The sequence below is a fragment of the Balaenoptera physalus genome (assembly GCF_965194825.1).
Source record: "Balaenoptera physalus genome assembly, contig: HAP1_SCAFFOLD_1577, whole genome shotgun sequence".
Taxonomy (NCBI): Eukaryota; Metazoa; Chordata; class Mammalia; order Artiodactyla; family Balaenopteridae; genus Balaenoptera; species Balaenoptera physalus.
The window spans coordinates 8,382-34,100 of NW_028125220.1; the positions used below are offsets into that span (position 1 = coordinate 8,382).

Sequence of the window (25,719 nt, forward strand, 5' to 3'; positions counted from 1 at the left end):
TGCTGATGGTTATGACTGGTGTGAACTGAAACCTTTTTGAATTTGAATTTGCTTGTGGCTTATAATTCCTTATACTGAGCTTTAGGCATGTCCTTTTTTTTCTTTTCCTTTTTTTTTAAAGAGTGAGTACAACTTCCCTCCTCTTATTGACTTCTTGAAAAATTTCTCATATGTTGAATTTTCTTGCCTATTGCCTACGCCAGGGCATGTTTTGAGGGCCTGTGTCATTTAGAGCCCTGCAGTCCTTGTGACTATATAAGCAACCATTGGCACTGGGTTTAAAGCTGCTGTTGTGGGAAACAGCCACAAGGCGGCAGCATTATTACGTTCTCAACTCTTGTTACTAGGTCAACTGAGTCTTCCTGGAGGCAGTTTTCCAAGGTTGTAAATTAGAGTGGAATGTGCTGGGACAAGCCCCAGAAGTTTATGTCTCCTTACTTATGTTTGTGTTTTAAACTTAATTTATACTTCTTGTCGGAGTAAATTTGATTAGAGTGTGTTGATTGTCTGGCTGTACAGAATCTGCTCAATGATTCATACTTATGTCTGTTCACCTTCGGACCCTGTTACCATGTATGTGATCACAGAATGTATATTTTAAAGGTATTGGTGATTATATAATTCATATAGTTTATCTGTTATATGTTTATATACATTTAACATACATTAGTATATGTATGTTAACCCCATAGTCCTAATTTACCCATCCTCCCACCTTTCATTTTGGCTAACCATTAGTTTCTTTGGTAAGTCTGTGAGTGTGTTTTTCTGTGGAAATATGTTCATTGGTAGCAATCTTAGGATAACATGTATAAATGATATCATAGGATGTTTGTCATACCCTTTTCACTTACTTAACCTTATATGATTATTTCTAGGCTCAACTGTAGTCCTGAAAACGGCATTGTTCATTTTTTTCGCGAGGCTACTATTACATTTGGTACGTATACCACTTCGTCTTTGTCCATTCATCTGTTTATGGACCTATTTTCTGCTTCCATGTCTTGGCTATTTCAATATTGCTGCAGTGCACATTGGCCTGCCTGTGTTTTTCAGATTCTGGTGGTCTTAGGTTATAGGCCCAAAAGGTGCCATGCCGCATCATATGGTAGCTCAATTTTTACCTTTTCAAGCATCTCCATTCAGTTTGCATTAGTGTTGTTACCACGTTACATCCCAGCAGCAGCTTGAAGGTACACAGTTCTCTAAAACCCCTTCAGCATTTATCGTTTGTAGACTTTTTGCTGATGGTTATGACTGGTGTGAGCTGAAACCTTTTTGAATTTGAATTTGTATGTGGCTAATAATTCCTTATACTGAGCTTTAGGCATGTCCTTTTTTTGTTTTCCTTTTTTTTAAAGAGTGAGTACAACTTGCCTCCTCTTATTGACTTCTTGAAAAATTTCTCATGTGTTGAATTTTCTTGCCTATTCCCTACCCCAGGGCATTTCTTGAGGGCCTGTGTCATTTACAGCCCTGCAGTCCTTGTGACTATGTAGGCAACCATTGGCACTGGGTTTAAAGCTGCTGCTGTGGGAAACAGCCACATGGCGGCAGCATTATTACGTCCTCAACTCTTGTTAATGGGGCAAAAGACTCTTCCTGGAGGTAGTGTTCCAAGGTTGGAAATTAGAGTGGAATGTGCTGGGACAAGCCCCCAGAAGTTTATCTCTCCTTACTTATGTTTGTTTTTTAAATTTAATTTCTATTTCTTATCGGAGTAAATCTGATTGGAGTGTTTTGATTTTCTGGCTGTACAGAATCTGCTCATTGATTCATATTTATGTTTCTTCATCTTCGGATCCTGTTACCATGTATGTGATTACAGAATATATATTTTAAAGGTATTCGTGATTATATAATTCATATACTTTATATGTTATATGTTTATATACATTTAACATACATTAGTATATGTATGTTAACCCCATAGTCCTAATTTACCCATCCTCCCACCTTTCATTTTGGCTAACCATTAGTTTATTTGATAAGTCTGTGAGTGTCTTTTTCTGTGGAAATATGTTCATTGGTAGCAATTTTACTATAACATGTATAAATGATATCATAGGATATTTGTCATATACCCTTTTCACTTACTTAACGTTATATGATTATTTCTAGGCTCAACTGTAGTCCTGAAAACGGCATTGTTCATTTTTTTCACGAGCCTACTATTCCATTCTGTCCATATACCCACTTCGTCTTTGTCCATACATCTGTTTATGGACCTTTTTTTTTCCTTCCATGTCTTGGCTATTTCCATATTGCTGCAGTGCACATTTCCCTGCCTCTGTCTTTCCGATTCTGGTGGTCTTAGGTTATAGGCCCAAAAGGTGCCCTGCCGCATCATATGGTAGCTCAATTTTTACCTTTTCAAGCAGCTCCATTCAGTTTGCGTTAGTGCTGTTGCCATTTTACATCCCACCAGCAACTAGAAGGTACACAGTTCTCTAAAACCCCTTCAGCATTTATAATTTGTAGACTTTTTGCTGATGGTCATGAGTCTTGTGAGCTTAAACCTTTTTGAATTTGAATATGTATGTGGCTAATAATTCCTTATACTGAGCTTTAGGCATGTACTTTTTTTTGTTTTCCTTTTTTTTAAAGAGTGAGTACAACTTCCCTCCTCTTATTGACTTCTTGAAAAATTTCTCATGTGTTGAATTTTCTTGCCTATTCCCTACCCCAGGGCATGTTTTGTGGGCCTGTGTCATTTACAGCCCTGCAGTCCTTGTGACTATATAACCAACCATTGGCACTGGGTTTAAAGCTGCTGTTGTGGGAAAGAGCCACAAGACGGCAGCATTATTACATTCTCAACTCTTGTTATTAGGGCAACAGAGTCTTCCTGGAGGTAGTGTTCCCAGGTTGTAAATTAGAGAGGAATGTCCTGGGACAAGCCCCCAGAAGTTTATGTCTCCTTACTTATGTTTGTTTTTTAAATTTAATTTCTATTTCTTATCGGAGTAAATTTGATTAGAGTGTTTTGATTGTCTGGCTGTACAGAATCTGCTCAATGATTCATACATACGTCTGTTCATCTTCGGATACTGTTACCATGTATGTGATCACAAAATGTATATTTTGAAGGTATTGGTGATGATATAATTCATGTAATTTATATGTTATATGTTTATGTACATTTAACATACATTAGTATATGTATGTTAACCCCATAGTCCTAATTTACCCATCCTCCCACCTTTCATTTTGGCTAACCATTAGTTTATTTGATAAGTCTGTGAGTGTCTTTTTCTGTGGAAATATGTTCATTGGTAGCAATCTTAGGATAACATGTATAAATGATATCATAGGCTGTTTGTCATACCCTTTTCACTTACTTAACCTTATATGATTATTTCAAGGCTCAACTGTAGTCCAGAAAACGGCATTGTTCATTTTTTTCCCGAGCTTACTATTCCATTCTGTCCATATACCACTTCTTCTTTTTCCATTCATATGTTTATGGACCTTTTTTTTTGCTTTCATGTCTTGGCTATTTCAATATTACTGCAGTGCACATTTGCCTGCCTCTGTCTTTCCGATCCTGGTGGTCTTCGTTTATAGGCTCAAAGGTGCCCTGCCGCATCATATGGTAGCTCAATTTTTACCTTGTAAAGCAGCTCCATTCAGTTCTTGTTAGTGCTTTTACCACTTTACATCCCACCAGCAGCTAGTAGGTATGAGTTGTCTAAAACCCATTCAGCATTTATAGTTTGTAGACTTTTTGCTAATGGCCATTTGACTGGTGTGAGCTGAAACCTTTTTGGAGGTTGGAAACGCATGTGGCTAATAATTCCTTATACTGAGCTTTAACCATATCCTTTTTCTTCGTTTCCTTTTTTTGTTAAAGAGTAGGTACAACTTCCCTCCTCTCTTGACTTCTTGAAAAATTTCTCATGTGTTGAATTTTCCTGCCTATTCCCTACCCCAGGGCATTTTTTGAGGGCAGGTGTCATTTAGAGCCCTGCATTCCTTGGGACTATTAAGCAACCATTAGCAGTGGGTTTAAAGCTGCTCTTGTGCGAAACAGCCACAAGGCGGCAGCATTATTACGTTCTCAACTCTTGTTACCTGGGCAAAAGAGTCTTCCTGGAGGTAGGGTTCCGAGGTTGTAAATTAGAGTGGAATGTGCAGGGACAAGCCCCCAGAAGTTTATGTCTCCTTACTTATGTTTGTTTTTTAAATTTAGTTTCTATTTCTTTTTTTTTTTTTTTTTTTTAAATTTTTATTATTTATTTATTATGTTTATTTTTGGCTGTGTTGGGTCTTCGTTTCTGTGCGAGGGCTTTCTCCAGTTGCGGCGAGTGGGGGCCACTCTTCATCGCAGTGCGCGGGCCTCTCACTATCGCGGCCTCTCTTGTTGCGGAGCAGAGGCTCCAGACGCTCAGGCTCAGTAGTTGTGGCTCACGGGCCCAGTTGCTCCGCGGCATGTGGGATCTTCCCAGACCAGGGCTCGAACCCGTGTCCCCTGCATTGGCAGGCAGATTCTCAACCACTGCGCCACCAGGGAAGCCCCTAGTTTCTATTTCTTATCGGAGTAAATTTGATTAGAGTGTGTTGATTGTCTGGCTGTACAGAATCTGCTCAATGATTCATACTTATGTCTGTTCACCTTTGGACCCTGTTACCATGTATGTGATTACAGAATGTATATTTTAAAGGTATTGGTGATTATATAATTCATATAATTTATCTGTTATATGTTTATATACATTTAACATACATTAGTATATGTATATTAACCCCATAGTCCTAATTTACCCATCCTCCCACCTTTCCTTTTGGCTAACCATTAGTTTACTTGATAAGTCTGTGAGTGTCTTTTTCTGTGGAAATATGTTCTTTGGTAGCAATCTTAGGATAACATGTATAAATGATATCATAGGATATTTGTCATACCCTTTTGACTTACTTAACCTTATATGATTATTTGTAGGCTCAACTGTAGTCGTGAAAACGGCATTGTTCCTTTTTTTCCCGAGGCTACTATTCCATTTGGTACGTATACCACTTCATCTTTGTCCATTCATTTGTTTATGGACCTTTTTTTTGCTTCCATGTCTTGGCTATTTCAATATTGTTGCAGTGCATATTTGCCTGCATCTGTCTTTCCGATTTTGGTGGTTTTATATTATAGGCCCAAAAGGTGCCCTGCCGCATCATATGTTAACTCAATTTTTACCTTTTCAAGCAGCTCCATTCAGTTTTCGTTAGTGCTCTTACCACTTTACATCCCACCGGCACCAAGAAGGTACACAGTTCTCTAAAACCCCTTCAGCATTTATAGTTTGTAGACTTTTTGCTGCTGGTCATGACTGGTGTGAGCTGAAACCTTATTGAATTTGAATTTGCATATGGCTAATAATTTCCTTTACTGAGCTTTAGGCATGCCCTTTTTTTCTTTTCCTTTTTTTTTAAAGAGTGAGTACAACCTCCCTCCTCTTATTGACTTCTTGAAAAATTTCTCATGTGTTGAATTTTCTTGCCTATTCCCTACCCCAGGGCATTTTTTGAGGGCCTGTGTCATTTACAGCCCTGCAGTCCTTGTGAGTCTATAAGCAACCATTGGCACTGGGTTTAAAGCTGCTGTTGTGGGAAATAGCCACAAGGCAGCAGCATTATTACGTTCTCAACACTTGTTACTAGGGCAGCAGAGTCTTCCTGGAGGTAGTGTTCCGAGGTTGTAAACTAGAGTGGAATGTGCTGGGACAAGCCCCCAGAAGTTTATATCTCCTTACTTATGTTTGTTTTTTAAATTTATTTTCTACTTCTTATCGGAGTAAATTTGATTAGAGTGTTTTGATTGTCTGGCTGTACAGAATCTGCTCAATGATTCATACATATGTCTGTTCATCTTCGGAACCTGTTACCATGTATGTGATTACAGAATGTATATTTTGAAGGGATTGGTGATTATATAATTCATATCATTTATATGTTATATGTTTATGTACATTTAACTTACATTAGTATATTCATATTAACCCCATAGTCCTAATTTACCCATCCCCCCACCTTTCATTTTGGCTAACCATTAGTTTATTTGATAAGTCTGTGAGTGTCTTTTTCTGTGGAAATATGTTCATTGGTAGCAATCTTAGGATAACATGTATAAATTATATCATAGGACATTTGTCATACCCTTTTGACTTACTTATCGTTATATGATTATTTCTAGGCTCAACTGTAGTCCTGAAAACGGCATTGTTCATCTTTTTCCCGAGGCCACTATTCCATTCTGTCCATATACCACTTCTTCTTTTTCCCGTCATCTGTTTATGGACCTTTTTTTGCTTCCATGTCTTGGCTCTTTCAATATTGCTGCAGCGCACATTTGCCTGCCTCTGTCTTTCCGATTCTGGTGGTCTTAGGTTATAGGCCCAAAAGGTGCCCTGCCGCATCATATGGTAGCTCAATTTTTACCTTTTCAAGCACAGCTCCATTCAGTTTGCGTTAGTGCTGTTGCCACTTTACATCCCACCAGCAGCCAGAAGGTACACAGTTCTCTAAAACCCCCTCAGCATTTATCGTTTGTAGACTTTTTGCTGATGGTTATGACTGGTGTGAACTGAAACCTTTTTGAATTTGAATTTGCTTGTGGCTTATAATTCCTTATACTGAGCTTTAGGCATGTCCTTTTTTTTCTTTTCCTTTTTTTTTAAAGAGTGAGTACAACTTCCCTCCTCTTATTGACTTCTTGAAAAATTTCTCATATGTTGAATTTTCTTGCCTATTGCCTACGCCAGGGCATGTTTTGAGGGCCTGTGTCATTTAGAGCCCTGCAGTCCTTGTGACTATATAAGCAACCATTGGCACTGGGTTTAAAGCTGCTGTTGTGGGAAACAGCCACAAGGCGGCAGCATTATTACGTTCTCAACTCTTGTTACTAGGGCAACTGAGTCTTCCTGGAGGCAGTTTTCCAAGGTTGTAAATTAGAGTGGAATGTGCTGGGACAAGCCCCAGAAGTTTATGTCTCCTTACTTATGTTTGTTTTTTAAACTTAATTTATACTTCTTGTCGGAGTAAATTTGATTAGAGTGTTTTGATTGTCTGGCTGTACAGAATCTGCTCAATGATTCATACATACGTCTGTTCATCTTCGGATACTGTTACCATGTATGTGATCACAAAATATATATTTTCAAGGTATTGGTGATTATATAATTCATATAGTTTATCTGTTATATGTTTATATACATTTAACATACATTAGTATATGTATGTTAACCCCATAGTCCTAATTTACCCATCCTCCCACCTTTCATTTTGGCTAACCATTAGTTTCTTTGGTAAGTCTGTGAGTGTGTTTTTCTGTGGAAATATGTTCATTGGTAGCAATCTTAGGATAACATGTATAAATGATATCATAGGATGTTTGTCATACCCTTTTCACTTACTTAACCTTATATGATTATTTCTAGGCTCAACTGTAGTCCTGAAAACGGCATTGTTCATTTTTTTCGCGAGGCTACTATTACATTTGGTACGTATACCACTTCGTCTTTGTCCATTCATCTGTTTATGAACCTATTTTCTGCTTCCATGTCTTGGCTATTTCAATATTGCTGCAGTGCACATTGGCCTGCCTGTGTTTTTCAGATTCTGGTGGTCTTAGGTTATAGGCCCAAAAGGTGCCATGCCGCATCATATGGTAGCTCAATTTTTACCTTTTCAAGCATCTCCATTCAGTTTGCATTAGTGTTGTTACCACGTTACATCCCAGCAGCAGCTTGAAGGTACACAGTTCTCTAAAACCCCTTCAGCATTTATCGTTTGTAGACTTTTTGCTGATGGTCATGAGTCTTGTGAGCTTAAACCTTTTTGAATTTGAATTTGCATGTGGCTAATAATTCCTTATACTGAGCTTTAGGCATGTCCTTTTTTTGTTTTCCTTTTTTTTAAAGAGTGAGTACAACTTGCCTCCTCTTATTGACTTCTTGAAAAATTTCTCATGTGTTGAATTTTCTTGCCTATTCCCTACCCCAGGGCATTTCTTGAGGGCCTGTGTCATTTACAGCCCTGCAGTCCTTGTGACTATGTAGGCAACCATTGGCACTGGGTTTAAAGCTGCTGCTGTGGGAAACAGCCACATGGCGGCAGCATTATTACGTCCTCAACTCTTGTTAATGGGGCAAAAGACTCTTCCTGGAGGTAGTGTTCCAAGGTTGGAAATTAGAGTGGAATGTGCTGGGACAAGCCCCCAGAAGTTTATCTCTCCTTACTTATGTTTGTTTTTTAAATTTAATTTCTATTTCTTATCGGAGTAAATCTGATTAGAGTGTTTTGATTTTCTGGCTGTACAGAATCTGCTCATTGATTCATATTTATGTTTCTTCATCTTCGGATCCTGTTACCATGTATGTGATTACAGAATATATATTTTAAAGGTATTCGTGATTATATAATTCATATACTTTATATGTTATATGTTTATATACATTTAACATACATTAGTATATGTATGTTAACCCCATAGTCCTAATTTACCCATCCTCCCACCTTTCATTTTGGCTAACCATTAGTTTATTTGATAAGTCTGTGAGTGTCTTTTTCTGTGGAAATATGTTCATTGGTAGCAATTTTACGATAACATATATAAATGATATCATAGGATATTTGTCATACCCTTTTCACTTACTTAACGTTATATGATTATTTCTAGGCTCAACTGTAGTCCTGAAAATGGCATTGTTCATTTTTTTCACGAGCCTACTATTCCATTCTGTCCATATACCACTTCGTCTTTGTCCATACATCTGTTTATGGACCTTTTTTTTTCCTTCCATGTCTTGGCTATTTCAATGTTGCTGCAGTGCACATTTGCCTGCCTCTGTCTTTCCGATTCTGGTGGTCTTAGGTTATAGGCCCAAAAGGTGCCCTGCCGCATCATATGGTAGCTCAATTTTTACCTTTTCAAGCAGCTCCATTCAGTTTGTGTTAGTGCTGTTGCCACTTTACATCCCACCAGCAACTAGAAGGTACACAGTTCTCTAAAACCCCTTCAGCATTTATAGTTTGTAGACTTTTTGCTGATGGTCATGACTCTTGTGAGCTTAAACCTTTTTGAATTTGAATATGTATGTGGCTAATAATTCCTTATACTGAGCTTTAGGCATGTCCTTTTTTTTGTTTTCCTTTTTTTTAAAGAGTGAGTACAACTTCCCTCCTCTTATTGACTTCTTGAAAAATTTCTCATGTGTTGAATTTTCTTGCCTATTCCCTACCCCAGGGCATGTTTTGTGGGCCTGTGTCATTTACAGCCCTGCAGTCCTTGTGACTATATAACCAACCATTGGCACTGGGTTTAAAGCTGCTGTTGTGGGAAAGAGCCACAAGACGGCAGCATTATTACATTCTCAACTCTTGTTATTAGGGCAACAGAGTCTTCCTGGAGGTAGTGTTCCCAGGTTGTAAATTAGAGAGGAATGTCCTGGGACAAGCCCCCAGAAGTTTATGTCTCCTTACTTATGTTTGTTTTTTAAATTTAATTTCTATTTCTTATCGGAGTAAATTTGATTAGAGTGTTTTGATTGTCTGGCTGTACAGAATCTGCTCAATGATTCATACATACGTCTGTTCATCTTCGGATACTGTTACCATGTATGTGATCACAAAATGTATATTTTGAAGGTATTGGTGATGATATAATTCATGTAATTTATATGTTATATGTTTATATACATTTAACATACATTAGTATATGTATGTTAACCCCATAGTCCTAATTTACCCATCCTCCCACCTTTCATTTTGGCTAACCATTAGTTTATTTGATAAGTCTGTGAGTGTCTTTTTCTGTGGAAATATGTTCATTGGTAGCAATCTTAGGATAACATGTATAAATGATATCATAGGCTGTTTGTCATACCCTTTTCACTTACTTAACCTTATATGATTATTTCAAGGCTCAACTGTAGTCCAGAAAACGGCATTGTTCATTTTTTTCCCGAGCTTACTATTCCATTCTGTCCATATACCACTTCTTCTTTTTCCATTCATATGTTTATGGACCTTTTTTTTTGCTTTCATGTCTTGGCTATTTCAATATTACTGCAGTGCACATTTGCCTGCCTCTGTCTTTCCGATCCTGGTGGTCTTCGTTTATAGGCTCAAAGGTGCCCTGCCGCATCATATGGTAGCTCAATTTTTACCTTGTAAAGCAGCTCCATTCAGTTCTTGTTAGTGCTTTTACCACTTTACATCGCACCAGCAGCTAGTAGGTATGAGTTGTCTAAAACCCATTCAGCATTTATAGTTTGTAGACTTTTTGCTAATGGCCATTTGACTGGTGTGAGCTGAAACCTTTTTGGAGGTTGGAAACGCATGTGGCTAATAATTCCTTATACTGAGCTTTAACCATATCCTTTTTCTTCGTTTCCTTTTTTTGTTAAAGAGTAGGTACAACTTCCCTCCTCTCTTGACTTCTTGAAAAATTTCTCATGTGTTGAATTTTCCTGCCTATTCCCTACCCCAGGGCATTTTTTGAGGGCAGGTGTCATTTAGAGCCCTGCATTCCTTGGGACTATTAAGCAACCATTAGCAGTGGGTTTAAAGCTGCTCTTGTGCGAAACAGCCACAAGGCGGCAGCATTATTACGTTCTCAACTCTTGTTACTTGGGCAAAAGAGTCTTCCTGGAGGTAGGGTTCCGAGGTTGTAAATTAGAGTGGAATGTGCAGGGACAAGCCCCCAGAAGTTTATGTCTCCTTACTTATGTTTGTTTTTTAAATTTAGTTTCTATTTCTTATCGGAGTAAATTTGATTAGAGTGTGTTGATTGTCTGGCTGTACAGAATCTGCTCAATGATTCATACTTATGTCTGTTCACCTTTGGACCCTGTTACCATGTATGTGATTACAGAATGTATATTTTAAAGGTATTGGTGATTATATAATTCATATAATTTATCTGTTATATGTTTATATACATTTAACATACATTAGTATATGTATATTAACCCCATAGTCCTAATTTACCCATCCTCCCACCTTTCCTTTTGGCTAACCATTAGTTTACTTGATAAGTCTGTGAGTGTCTTTTTCTGTGGAAATATGTTCATTGGTAGCAATCTTAGGATAACATGTATAAATGATATCATAGGATATTTGTCATACCCTTTTGACTTACTTAACCTTATATGATTATTTGTAGGCTCAACTGTAGTCGTGAAAACGGCATTGTTCCTTTTTTTCCCGAGGCTACTATTCCATTTGGTACGTATACCACTTCATCTTTGTCCATTCATTTGTTTATGGACCTTTTTTTTGCTTCCATGTCTTGGCTATTTCAATATTGCTGCAGTGCATATTTGCCTGCATCTGTCTTTCCGATTTTGGTGGTTTTATATTATAGGCCCAAAAGGTGCCCTGCCGCATCATATGTTAACTCAATTTTTACCTTTTCAAGCAGCTCCATTCAGTTTTCGTTAGTGCTCTTACCACTTTACATCCCACCGGCACCAAGAAGGTACACAGTTCTCTAAAACCCCTTCAGCATTTATAGTTTGTAGACTTTTTGCTGCTGGTCATGACTGGTGTGAGCTGAAACCTTATTGAATTTGAATTTGCATATGGCTAATAATTTCCTTTACTGAGCTTTAGGCATGCCCTTTTTTTCTTTTCCTTTTTTTTTAAAGAGTGAGTACAACCTCCCTCCTCTTATTGACTTCTTGAAAAATTTCTCATGTGTTGAATTTTCTTGCCTATTCCTTACCCCAGGGCATTTTTTGAGGGCCTGTGTCATTTACAGCCCTGCAGTTCTTGTGAGTCTATAAGCAACCATTGGCACTGGGTTTAAAGCTGCTGTTGTGGGAAATAGCCACAAGGCAGCAGCATTATTACGTTCTCAACACTTGTTACTAGGGCAGCAGAGTCTTCCTGGAGGTAGTGTTCCGAGGTTGTAAACTAGAGTGCAATGTGCTGGGACAAGCCCCCAGAAGTTTATATCTCCTTACTTATGTTTGTTTTTTAAATTTATTTTCTACTTCTTATCGGAGTAAATTTGATTAGAGTGTTTTGATTGTCTGGCTGTACAGAATCTGCTCAATGATTCATACATATGTCTGTTCATCTTCGGAACCTGTTACCATGTATGTGATTACAGAATGTATATTTTGAAGGGATTGGTGATTATATAATTCATATCATTTATATGTTATATGTTTATGTACATTTAACTTACATTAGTATATTCATGTTAACCCCATAGTCCTAATTTACCCATCCCCCCACCTTTCATTTTGGCTAACCATTAGTTTATTTGATAAGTCTGTGAGTGTCTTTTTCTGTGGAAATATGTTCATTGGTAGCAATCTTAGGATAACATGTATAAATGATATCATAGGACATTTGTCATACCCTTTTGACTTACTTATCGTTATATGATTATTTCTAGGCTCAACTGTAGTCCTGAAAACGGCATTGTTCATTTTTTTCCCGAGGCTACTATTCCATTCTGTCCATTTACCACTTCTTCTTTTTCCCGTCATCTGTTTATGGACCTTTTTTTGCTTCCATGTCTTGGCTCTTTCAATATTGCTGCAGTGCACATTTGCCTGCCTCTGTCTTTCCGATTCTGGTGGTCTTAGGTTATAGGCCCAAAAGGTGCCCTGCCGCATCATATGGTAGCTCAATTTTTACCTTTTCAAGCACAGCTCCATTCAGTTTGCGTTAGTGCTGTTGCCACTTTACATCCCACCAGCAGCCAGAAGGTACACAGTTCTCTAAAACCCCCTCAGCATTTATCGTTTGTAGACTTTTTGCTGATGGTTATGACTGGTGTGAACTGAAACCTTTTTGAATTTGAATTTGCTTGTGGCTTATAATTCCTTATACTGAGCTTTAGGCATGTCCTTTTTTTTCTTTTCCTTTTTTTTTAAAGAGTGAGTACAACTTCCCTCCTCTTATTGACTTCTTGAAAAATTTCTCATATGTTGAATTTTCTTGCCTATTGCCTACGCCAGGGCATGTTTTGAGGGCCTGTGTCATTTAGAGCCCTGCAGTCCTTGTGACTATATAAGCAACCATTGGCACTGGGTTTAAAGCTGCTGTTGTGGGAAACAGCCACAAGGCGGCAGCATTATTACGTTCTCAACTCTTGTTACTAGGTCAACTGAGTCTTCCTGGAGGCAGTTTTCCAAGGTTGTAAATTAGAGTGGAATGTGCTGGGACAAGCCCCAGAAGTTTATGTCTCCTTACTTATGTTTGTGTTTTAAACTTAATTTATACTTCTTGTCGGAGTAAATTTGATTAGAGTGTGTTGATTGTCTGGCTGTACAGAATCTGCTCAATGATTCATACTTATGTCTGTTCACCTTCGGACCCTGTTACCATGTATGTGATCACAGAATGTATATTTTAAAGGTATTGGTGATTATATAATTCATATAGTTTATCTGTTATATGTTTATATACATTTAACATACATTAGTATATGTATGTTAACCCCATAGTCCTAATTTACCCATCCTCCCACCTTTCATTTTGGCTAACCATTAGTTTCTTTGGTAAGTCTGTGAGTGTGTTTTTCTGTGGAAATATGTTCATTGGTAGCAATCTTAGGATAACATGTATAAATGATATCATAGGATGTTTGTCATACCCTTTTCACTTACTTAACCTTATATGATTATTTCTAGGCTCAACTGTAGTCCTGAAAACGGCATTGTTCATTTTTTTCGCGAGGCTACTATTACATTTGGTACGTATACCACTTCGTCTTTGTCCATTCATCTGTTTATGGACCTATTTTCTGCTTCCATGTCTTGGCTATTTCAATATTGCTGCAGTGCACATTGGCCTGCCTGTGTTTTTCAGATTCTGGTGGTCTTAGGTTATAGGCCCAAAAGGTGCCATGCCGCATCATATGGTAGCTCAATTTTTACCTTTTCAAGCATCTCCATTCAGTTTGCATTAGTGTTGTTACCACGTTACATCCCAGCAGCAGCTTGAAGGTACATAGTTCTCTAAAACCCCTTCAGCATTTATCGTTTGTAGACTTTTTGCTGATGGTTATGACTGGTGTGAGCTGAAACCTTTTTGAATTTGAATTTGCATGTGGCTAATAATTCCTTATACTGAGCTTTAGGCATGTCCTTTTTTTGTTTTCCTTTTTTTTAAAGAGTGAGTACAACTTGCCTCCTCTTATTGACTTCTTGAAAAATTTCTCATGTGTTGAATTTTCTTGCCTATTCCCTACCCCAGGGCATTTCTTGAGGGCCTGTGTCATTTACAGCCCTGCAGTCCTTGTGACTATGTAGGCAACCATTGGCACTGGGTTTAAAGCTGCTGCTGTGGGAAACAGCCACATGGCGGCAGCATTATTACGTCCTCAACTCTTGTTAATGGGGCAAAAGACTCTTCCTGGAGGTAGTGTTCCAAGGTTGGAAATTAGAGTGGAATGTGCTGGGACAAGCCCCCAGAAGTTTATCTCTCCTTACTTATGTTTGTTTTTTAAATTTAATTTCTATTTCTTATCGGAGTAAATCTGATTAGAGTGTTTTGATTTTCTGGCTGTACAGAATCTGCTCATTGATTCATATTTATGTTTCTTCATCTTCGGATCCTGTTACCATGTATGTGATTACAGAATATATATTTTAAAGGTATTCGTGATTATATAATTCATATACTTTATATGTTATATGTTTATATACATTTAACATACATTAGTATATGTATGTTAACCCCATAGTCCTAATTTACCCATCCTCCCACCTTTCATTTTGGCTAACCATTAGTTTATTTGATAAGTCTGTGAGTGTCTTTTTCTGTGGAAATATGTTCATTGGTAGCAATTTTACGATAACATATATAAATGATATCATAGGATATTTGTCATACCCTTTTCACTTACTTAACGTTATATGATTATTTCTAGGCTCAACTGTAGTCCTGAAAACGGCATTGTTCATTTTTTTCACGAGCCTACTATTCCATTCTGTCCATATACCACTTCGTCTTTATCCATACATCTGTTTATGGACCTTTTTTTTTCCTTCCATGTCTTGGCTATTTCAATGTTGCTGCAGTGCACATTTGCCTGCCTCTGTCTTTCCGATTCTGGTGGTCATAGGTTATAGGCCCAAAAGGTGCCCTGCCGCATCATATGGTAGCTCAATTTTTACCTTTTCAAGCAGCTCCATTCAGTTTGTGTTAGTACTGTTGCCACTTTACATCCCACCAGCAACTAGAAGGTACACAGTTCTCTAAAACCCCTTCAGCATTTATAGTTTGTAGACTTTTTGCTGATGGTCATGACTCTTGTGAGCTTAAACCTTTTTGAATTTGAATATGTATGTGGCTAATAATTCCTTATACTGAGCTTTAGGCATGTCCTTTTTTTTGTTTTCCTTTTTTTTAAAGAGTGAGTACAACTTCCCTCCTCTTATTGACTTCTTGAAAAATTTCTCATGTGTTGAATTTTCTTGCCTATTCCCTACCCCAGGGCATGTTTTGTGGGCCTGTGTCATTTACAGCCCTGCAGTCCTTGTGACTATATAACCAACCATTGGCACTGGGTTTAAAGCTGCTGTTGTGGGAAAGAGCCACAAGACGGCAGCATTATTACATTCTCAACTCTTGTTATTAGGGCAACGGAGTCTTCCTGGATGTAGTGTTCCCAGGTTGTAAATTAGAGAGGAATGTCCTGGGACAAGCCCCCAGAAGTTTATGTCTCCTTACTTATGTTTGTTTTTTAAATTTAATTTCTATTTCTTATCGGAGTAAATTTGATTAGAGTGTTTTGATTGTCTGGCTGTACAGAATCTGCTCAATGATTCATACATACGTCTGTTCATCTTCGGATACTGTTACCATGTATGTGATCACAAAATGTATATTTTGAAGGTATTGGTGATGATATAATTCATGTAATTTATATGTTATATGTTTATATACATTTAACATACATTAGTATATGTATGTTAACCCCATAGTCCTAATTTACCCATCCTCCCACCTTTCATTTTGGCTAACCATTAGTTTATTTGATAAGTCTGTGAGTGTCTTTTTCTGTGGAAATATGTTCATTGGTAGCAATCTTAGGATAACATGTATAAATGATATCATAGGCTGTTTGTCATACCCTTTTCACTTACTTAACCTTATATGATTATTTCAAGGCTCAACTGTAGTCCAGAAAACGGCATTGTTCATTTTTTTCCCGAGCTTACTATTCCATTCAGTCCATATACCACTTCTTCTTTTTCCATTCATATGTTTATGGACCTTTTTTTTTGCTTTCATGTCTTGGCTATTTCAATATTACTGCAGTGCACATTTGCCTGCCTCTGTCTTTCCGATCCTGGTGGTCTTCGTTTATAGGCTCAAAGGTGCCCTGCCGCATCATATGGTAGCTCAGTTTTTACCTTGTAAAGCAGCTCCATTCAGTTCTTGTTAGTGCTTTTACCACTTTACATCCCACCAGCAGCTAGTAGGTATGAGTTGTCTAAAACCCATTCAGCATTTATAGTTTGTAGACTTTTTGCTAATGGCCATTTGACTGGTGTGAGCTGAAACCTTTTTGGAGGTTGGAAACGCATGTGGCTAATAATTCCTTATACTGAGCTTTAACCATATCCTTTTTCTTCGTTTCCTTTTTTTGTTAAAGAGTAGGTACAACTTCCCTCGTCTCTTGACTTCTTGAAAAATTTCTCATGTGTTGAATTTTCCTGCCTATTCCCTACCCCAGGGCATTTTTTGAGGGCAGGTGTCATTTAGAGCCCTGCATTCCTTGGGACTATTAAGCAACCATTAGCAGTGGGTTTAAAGCTGCTCTTGTGCGAAACAGCCACAAGGCGGCAGCATTATTACGTTCTCAACTCTTGTTACTTGGGCAAAAGAGTCTTCCTGGAGGTAGGGTTCCGAGGTTGTAAATTAGAGTGGAATGTGCAGGAACAAGCCCCCAGAAGTTTATGTCTCCTTACTTATGTTTGTTTTTTAAATTTAGTTTCTATTTCTTTTTTTTTTTTTTTTTTTTTTTTAATTTTTATTATTTATTTATTATGTTTATTTTTGGCTGTGTTGGGTCTTCGTTTCTGTGCGAGGGCTTTCTCCAGTTGCGGCGAGTGGGGGCCACTCTTCATCGCAGTGCGCGGGCCTCTCACTATCGCGGCCTCTCTTGTTGCGGAGCAGAGGCTCCAGACGCTCAGGCTCAGTAGTTGTGGCTCACGGGCCCAGTTGCTCCGCGGCATGTGGGATCTTCCCAGACCAGGGCTCGAACCCGTGTCCCCTGCATTGGCAGGCAGATTCTCAACCACTGCGCCACCAGGGAAGCCCCTAGTTTCTATTTCTTATCGGAGTAAATTTGATTAGGGTGTGTTGATTGTCTGGCTGTACAGAATCTGCTCAATGATTCATACTTATGTCTGTTCACCTTTGGACCCTGTTACCATGTATGTGATTACAGAATGTATATTTTAAAGGTATTGGTGATTATATAATTCATATAATTTATCTGTTATATGTTTATATACATTTAACATACATTAGTATATGTATATTAACCCCATAGTCCTAATTTACCCATCCTCCCACCTTTCCTTTTGGCTAACCATTAGTTTACTTGATAAGTCTGTGAGTGTCTTTTTCTGTGGAAATATGTTCTTTGGTAGCAATCTTAGGATAACATGTATAAATGATATCATAGGATATTTGTCATACCCTTTTGACTTACTTAACCTTATATGATTATTTGTAGGCTCAACTGTAGTCGTGAAAACGGCATTGTTCCTTTTTTTCCCGAGGCTCCTATTCCATTTGGTACGTATACCACTTCATCTTTGTCCATTCATTTGTTTATGGACCTTTTTTTTGCTTCCATGTCTTGGCTATTTCAATATTGCTGCAGTGCATATTTGCCTGCATCTGTCTTTCCGATTTTGGTGGTTTTATATTATAGGCCCAAAAGGTGCCCTGCCGCATCATATGTTAACTCAATTTTTACCTTTTCAAGCAGCTCCATTCAGTTTTCGTTAGTGCTCTTACCACTTTACATCCCACCGGCACCAAGAAGGTACACAGTTCTCTAAAACCCCTTCAGCATTTATAGTTTGTAGACTTTTTGCTGCTGGTCATGACTGGTGTGAGCTGAAACCTTATTGAATTTGAATTTGCATATGGCTAATAATTTCCTTTACTGAGCTTTAGGCATGCCCTTTTTTTCTTTTCCTTTTTTTTTAAAGAGTGAGTACAACCTCCCTCCTCTTATTGACTTCTTGAAAAATTTCTCATGTGTTGAATTTTCTTGCCTATTCCTTACCCCAGGGCATTTTTTGAGGGCCTGTGTCATTTACAGCCCTGCAGTTCTTGTGAGTCTATAAGCAACCATTGGCACTGGGTTTAAAGCTGCTGTTGTGGGAAATAGCCACAAGGCAGCAGCATTATTACGTTCTCAACACTTGTTACTAGGGCAGCAGAGTCTTCCTGGAGGTAGTGTTCCGAGGTTGTAAACTAGAGTGGAATGTGCTGGGACAAGCCCCCAGAAGTTTATATCTCCTTACTTATGTTTGTTTTTTAAATTTATTTTCTACTTCTTATCGGAGTAAATTTGATTAGAGTGTTTTGATTGTCTGGCTGTACAGAATCTGCTCAATGATTCATACATATGTCTGTTCATCTTCGGAACCTGTTACCATGTATGTGATTACAGAATGTATATTTTGAAGGGATTGGTGATTATATAATTCATATCATTTATATGTTATATGTTTATGTACATTTAACTTACATTAGTATATTCATGTTAACCCCATAGTCCTAATTTACCCATCCCCCCACCTTTCATTTTGGCTAACCATTAGTTTATTTGATAAGTCTGTGAGTGTCTTTTTCTGTGGAAATATGTTCATTGGTAGCAATCTTAGGATAACATGTATAAATGATATCATAGGACATTTGTCATACCCTTTTGACTTACTTATCGTTATATGATTATTTCTAGGCTCAACTGTAGTCCTGAAAACGGCATTGTTCATTTTTTTCCCGAGGCTACTATTCCATTCTGTCCATATACCACTTCTTCTTTTTCCCGTCATCTGTTTATGGACCTTTTTTTGCTTCCATGTCTTGGCTCTTTCAATATTGCTGCAGTGCACATTTGCCTGCCTCTGTCTTTCCGATTCTGGTGGTCTTAGGTTATAGGCCCAAAAGGTGCCCTGCCGCATCATATGGTAGCTCAATTTTTACCTTTTCAAGCACAGCTCCATTCAGTTTGCGTTAGTGCTGTTGCCACTTTACATCCCACCAGCAGCCAGAAGGTACACAGTTCTCTAAAACCCCCTCAGCATTTATCGTTTGTAGACTTTTTGCTGATGGTTATGACTGGTGTGAACTGAAACCTTTTTGAATTTGAATTTGCTTGTGGCTTATAATTCCTTATACTGAGCTTTAGGCATGTCCTTTTTTTTCTTTTCCTTTTTTTTTAAAGAGTGAGTACAACTTCCCTCCTCTTATTGACTTCTTGAAAAATTTCTCATATGTTGAATTTTCTTGCCTATTGCCTACGCCAGGGCATGTTTTGAGGGCCTGTGTCATTTAGAGCCCTGCAGTCCTTGTGACTATATAAGCAACCATTGGCACTGGGTTTAAAGCTGCTGTTGTGGGAAACAGCCACAAGGCGGCAGCATTATTACGTTCTCAACTCTTGTTACTAGGTCAACTGAGTCTTCCTGGAGGCAGTTTTCCAAGGTTGTAAATTAGAGTGGAATGTGCTGGGACAAGCCCCAGAAGTTTATGTCTCCTTACTTATGTTTGTGTTTTAAACTTAATTTATACTTCTTGTCGGAGTAAATTTGATTAGAGTGTGTTGATTGTCTGGCTGTACAGAATCTGCTCAATGATTCATACTTATGTCTGTTCACCTTCGGACCCTGTTACCATGTATGTGATCACAGAATGTATATTTTAAAGGTATTGGTGATTATATAATTCATATAGTTTATCTGTTATATGTTTATATACATTTAACATACATTAGTATATGTATGTTAACCCCATAGTCCTAATTTACCCATCCTCCCACCTTTCATTTTGGCTAACCATTAGTTTCTTTGGTAAGTCTGTGAGTGTGTTTTTCTGTGGAAATATGTTCATTGGTAGCAATCTTAGGATAACATGTATAAATGATATCATAGGATGTTTGTCATACCCTTTTCACTTACTTAACCTTATATGATTATTTCTAGGCTCAACTGTAGTCCTGAAAACGGCATTGTTCATTTTTTTCGCGAGGCTACTATTACATTTGGTACGTATACCACTTCGTCTTTGTCCATTCATCTGTTTATGGACCTATTTTCTGCTTCCATGTCTTGGCTATTTCAATATTGCTGCAGTGCACATTGGCCTGCCTGTGTTTTTCAGATTCTGGTGGTCTTAGGTTATAGGCCCAAAAGGTGCCATGCCGCATCATATGGTAGCTCAATTTTTACCTTTTCAAGCATCTCCATTCAGTTTGCATTAGTGTTGTTACCACGTTACATCCCAGCAGCAGCTTGAAGGTACACAGTTCTCTAAAACCCCTTCAGCATTTATCGTTTGTAGACTTTTTGCTGATGGTCATGAGTCTTGTGAGCTGAAACCTTTTTGAATTTGAATTTGCATGTGGCTAATAATTCCTTATACTGAGCTTTAGGCATGTCCTTTTTTTGTTTTCCTTTTTTTTAAAGAGTGAGTACAACTTGCCTCCTCTTATTGACTTCTTGAAAAATTTCTCATGTGTTGAATTTTCTTGCCTATTCCCTACCCCAGGGCATTTCTTGAGGGCCTGTGTCATTTACAGCCCTGCAGTCCTTGTGACTATGTAGGCAACCATTGGCACTGGGTTTAAAGCTGCTGCTGTGGGAAACAGCCACATGGCGGCAGCATTATTACGTCCTCAACTCTTGTTAATGGGGCAAAAGACTCTTCCTGGAGGTAGTGTTCCAAGGTTGGAAATTAGAGTGGAATGTGCTGGGACAAGCCCCCAGAAGTTTATCTCTCCTTACTTATGTTTGTTTTTTAAATTTAATTTCTATTTCTTATCGGAGTAAATCTGATTAGAGTGTTTTGATTTTCTGGCTGTACAGAATCTGCTCATTGATTCATATTTATGTTTCTTCATCTTCGGATCCTGTTACCATGTATGTGATTACAGAATATATATTTTAAAGGTATTCGTGATTATATAATTCATATACTTTATATGTTATATGTTTATATACATTTAACATACATTAGTATATGTATGTTAACCCCATAGTCCTAATTTACCCATCCTCCCACCTTTCATTTTGGCTAACCATTAGTTTATTTGATAAGTCTGTGAGTGTCTTTTTCTGTGGAAATATGTTCATTGGTAGCAATTTTACGATAACATATATAAATGATATCATAGGATATTTGTCATATACCCTTTTCACTTACTACACGTTATATGATTATTTCTAGGCTCAACTGTAGTCCTGAAAACGGCATTGTTAATTTTTTTCACGAGCCTACTATTCCATTCTGTCCATATACCACTTCGTCTTTGTCCATACATCTGTTTATGGACCTTTTTTTTTCCTTCCATGTCTTGGCTATTTCAATGTTGCTGCAGTGCACATTTGCCTGCCTCTGTCTTTCCGATTCTGGTGGTCTTAGGTTATAGGCCCAAAAGGTGCCCTGCCGCATCATATGGTAGCTCAATTTTTACCTTTTCAAGCAGCTCCATTCAGTTTGCGTTAGTGCTGTTGCCACTTTACATCCCACCAGCAACTAGAAGGTACACAGTTCTCTAAAACCCCTTCAGCATTTATAATTTGTAGACTTTTTGCTGATGGTCATGACTCTTGTGAGCTTAAACCTTTTTGAATTTGAATATGTATGTGGCTAATAATTCCTTATACTGAGCTTTAGGCATGTCCTTTTTTTTATTTTCCTTTTTTTTAAAGAGTGAGTACAACTTCCCTCCTCTTATTGACTTCTTGAAAAATTTCTCATGTGTTGAATTTTCTTGCCTATTCCCTACCTCAGGGCATGTTTTGTGGGCCTGTGTCATTTACAGCCCTGCAGTCCTTGTGACTATATAACCAACCATTGGCACTGGGTTTAAAGCTGCTGTTGTGGGAAAGAGCCACAAGACGGCAGCATTATTACATTCTCAACTCTTGTTATTAGGGCAACAGAGTCTTCCTGGAGGTAGTGTTCCCAGGTTGTAAATTAGAGAGGAATGTCCTGGGACAAGCCCCCAGAAGTTTATGTCTCCATACTTATGTTTGTTTTTTAAATTTAATTTCTATTTCTTATCGGAGTAAATTTGATTAGAGTGTTTTGATTGTCTGGCTGTACAGAATCTGCTCAATGATTCATACATACGTCTGTTCATCTTCGGATACTGTTACCATGTATGTGATCACAAAATGTATATTTTGAAGGTATTGGTGATGATATAATTCATGTAATTTATATGTTATATGTTTATATACATTTAACATACATTAGTATATGTATGTTAACCCCATAGTCCTAATTTACCCATCCTCCCACCTTTCATTTTGGCTAACCATTAGTTTATTTGATAAGTCTGTGAGTGTCTTTTTCTGTGGAAATATGTTCATTGGTAACAATCTTAGGATAACATGTATAAATGATATCATAGGCTGTTTGTCATACCCTTTTCACTTACTTAACCTTATATGATTATTTCAAGGCTCAACTGTAGTCCAGAAAACGGCATTGTTCATTTTTTTCCCGAGCTTACTATTCCATTCTGTCCATATACCACTTCTTCTTTTTCCATTCATATGTTTATGGACCTTTTTTTTTGCTTTCATGTCTTGGCTATTTCAATATTACTGCAGTGCACATTTGCCTGCCTCTGTCTTTCCGATCCTGGTGGTCTTCGTTTATAGGCTCAAAGGTGCCCTGCCGCATCATATGGTAGCTCAATTTTTACCTTGTAAAGCAGCTCCATTCAGTTCTTGTTAGTGCTTTTACCACTTTACATCCCACCAGCAGCTAGTAGGTATGAGTTGTCTAAAACCCATTCAGCATTTATAGTTTGTAGACTTTTTGCTAATGGCCATTTGACTGGTGTGAGCTGAAACCTTTTTGGAGGTTGGAAACGCATGTGGCTAATAATTCCTTATACTGAGCTTTAACCATATCCTTTTTCTTCGTTTCCTTTTTTTGTTAAAGAGTAGGTACAACTTCCCTCCTCTCTTGACTTCTTGAAAAATTTCTCATGTGTTGAATTTTCCTGCCTATTCCCTACCCCAGGGCATTTTTTGAGGGCAGGTGTCATTTAGAGCCCTGCATTCCTTGGGACTATTAAGCAACCATTAGCAGTGGGTTTAAAGCTGCTCTTGTGCGAAACAGCCACAAGGCGGCAGCATTATTACGTTCTCAACTCTTGTTACTTGGGCAAAAGAGTCTTCCTGGAGGTAGGGTTCCGAGGTTGTAAATTAGAGTGGAATGTGCAGGAACAAGCCCCCAGAAGTTTATATCTCCTTACTTATGTTTGTTTTTTAAATTTAGTTTCTATTTCTTTTTTTTTTTTTTTTTTTTAAATTTTTATTATTTATTTATTATGTTTATTTTTGGCTGTGTTGGGTCTTCGTTTCTGTGCGAGGGCTTTCTCCAGTTGCGGCGAGTGGGGGCCACTCTTCATCGCAGTGCGCGGGCCTACCACTATCGCGGCCTCTCTTGTTGCGGAGCAGAGGCTCCAGACGCTCAGGCTCAGTAGTTGTGGCTCACGGGCCCAGTTGCTCCGCGGCATGTGGGATCTTCCCAGACCAGGGCTCGAACCCGTGTCCCCTGCATTGGCAGGCAGATTCTCAACCACTGCGCCACCAGGGAAGCCCCTAGTTTCTATTTCTTATCGGAGTAAATTTGATTAGGGTGTGTTGATTGTCTGGCTGTACAGAATCTGCTCAATGATTCATACTTATGTCTGTTCACCTTTGGACCCTGTTACCATGTATGTGATTACAGAATGTATATTTTAAAGGTATTGGTGATTATATAATTCATATAATTTATCTGTTATATGTTTATATACATTTAACATACATTAGTATATGTATATTAACCCCATAGTCCTAATTTACCCATCCTCCCACCTTTCCTTTTGGCTAACCATTAGTTTACTTGATAAGTCTGTGAGTGTCTTTTTCTGTGGAAATATGTTCTTTGGTAGCAATCTTAGGATAACATGTATAAATGATATCATAGGATATTTGTCATACCCTTTTGACTTACTTAACCTTATATGATTATTTGTAGGCTCAACTGTAGTCGTGAAAACGGCATTGTTCCTTTTTTTCCCGAGGCTCCTATTCCATTTGGTACGTATACCACTTCATCTTTGTCCATTCATTTGTTTATGGACCTTTTTTTTGCTTCCATGTCTTGGCTATTTCAATATTGCTGCAGTGCATATTTGCCTGCATCTGTCTTTCCGATTTTGGTGGTTTTATATTATAGGCCCAAAAGGTGCCCTGCCGCATCATATGTTAACTCAATTTTTACCTTTTCAAGCAGCTCCATTCAGTTTTCGTTAGTGCTCTTACCACTTTACATCCCACCGGCACCAAGAAGGTACACAGTTCTCTAAAACCCCTTCAGCATTTATAGTTTGTAGACTTTTTGCTGCTGGTCATGACTGGTGTGAGCTGAAACCTTATTGAATTTGAATTTGCATATGGCTAATAATTTCCTTTACTGAGCTTTAGGCATGCCCTTTTTTTCTTTTCCTTTTTTTTTAAAGAGTGAGTACAACCTCCCTCCTCTTATTGACTTCTTGAAAAATTTCTCATGTGTTGAATTTTCTTGCCTATTCCTTACCCCAGGGCATTTTTTGAGGGCCTGTGTCATTTACAGCCCTGCAGTTCTTGTGAGTCTATAAGCAACCATTGGCACTGGGTTTAAAGCTGCTGTTGTGGGAAATAGCCACAAGGCAGCAGCATTATTACGTTCTCAACACTTGTTACTAGGGCAGCAGAGTCTTCCTGGAGGTAGTGTTCCGAGGTTGTAAACTAGAGTGGAATGTGCTGGGACAAGCCCCCAGAAGTTTATATCTCCTTACTTATGTTTGTTTTTTAAATTTATTTTCTACTTCTTATCGGAGTAAATTTGATTAGAGTGTTTTGATTGTCTGGCTGTACAGAATCTGCTCAATGATTCATACATATGTCTGTTCATCTTCGGAACCTGTTACCATGTATGTGATTACAGAATGTATATTTTGAAGGGATTGGTGATTATATAATTCATATCATTTATATGTTATATGTTTATGTACATTTAACTTACATTAGTATATTCATGTTAACCCCATAGTCCTAATTTACCCATCCCCCCACCTTTCATTTTGGCTAACCATTAGTTTATTTGATAAGTCTGTGAGTGTCTTTTTCTGTGGAAATATGTTCATTGGTAGCAATCTTAGGATAACATGTATAAATGATATCATAGGACATTTGTCATACCCTTTTGACTTACTTATCGTTATATGATTATTTCTAGGCTCAACTGTAGTCCTGAAAACGGCATTGTTCATTTTTTTCCCGAGGCTACTATTCCATTCTGTCCATATACCACTTCTTCTTTTTCCCGTCATCTGTTTATGGACCTTTTTTTGCTTCCATGTCTTGGCTCTTTCAATATTGCTGCAGTGCACATTTGCCTGCCTCTGTCTTTCCGATTCTGGTGGTCTTAGGTTATAGGCCCAAAAGGTGCCCTGCCGCATCATATGGTAGC

General features: G+C 38.0%; 1 long non-coding RNA gene across 1 annotated transcript in view; it reads left to right on the forward strand.

Moving 5' to 3' along the window:
• The first annotated feature begins 4,802 nt into the window (after positions 1-4,802).
• Positions 4,803-25,719, forward strand: part of LOC309653979 — an 88,652-nt gene continuing 67,735 nt past the window's right edge. Inside the window, exons 1-3 of the long non-coding RNA XR_014259693.1 lie at positions 4,803-5,001; positions 6,182-6,227; positions 11,199-11,214. This is a non-coding gene — a long non-coding RNA (uncharacterized lncRNA). The remainder of the gene's footprint in view (positions 5,002-6,181; positions 6,228-11,198; positions 11,215-25,719) is intronic.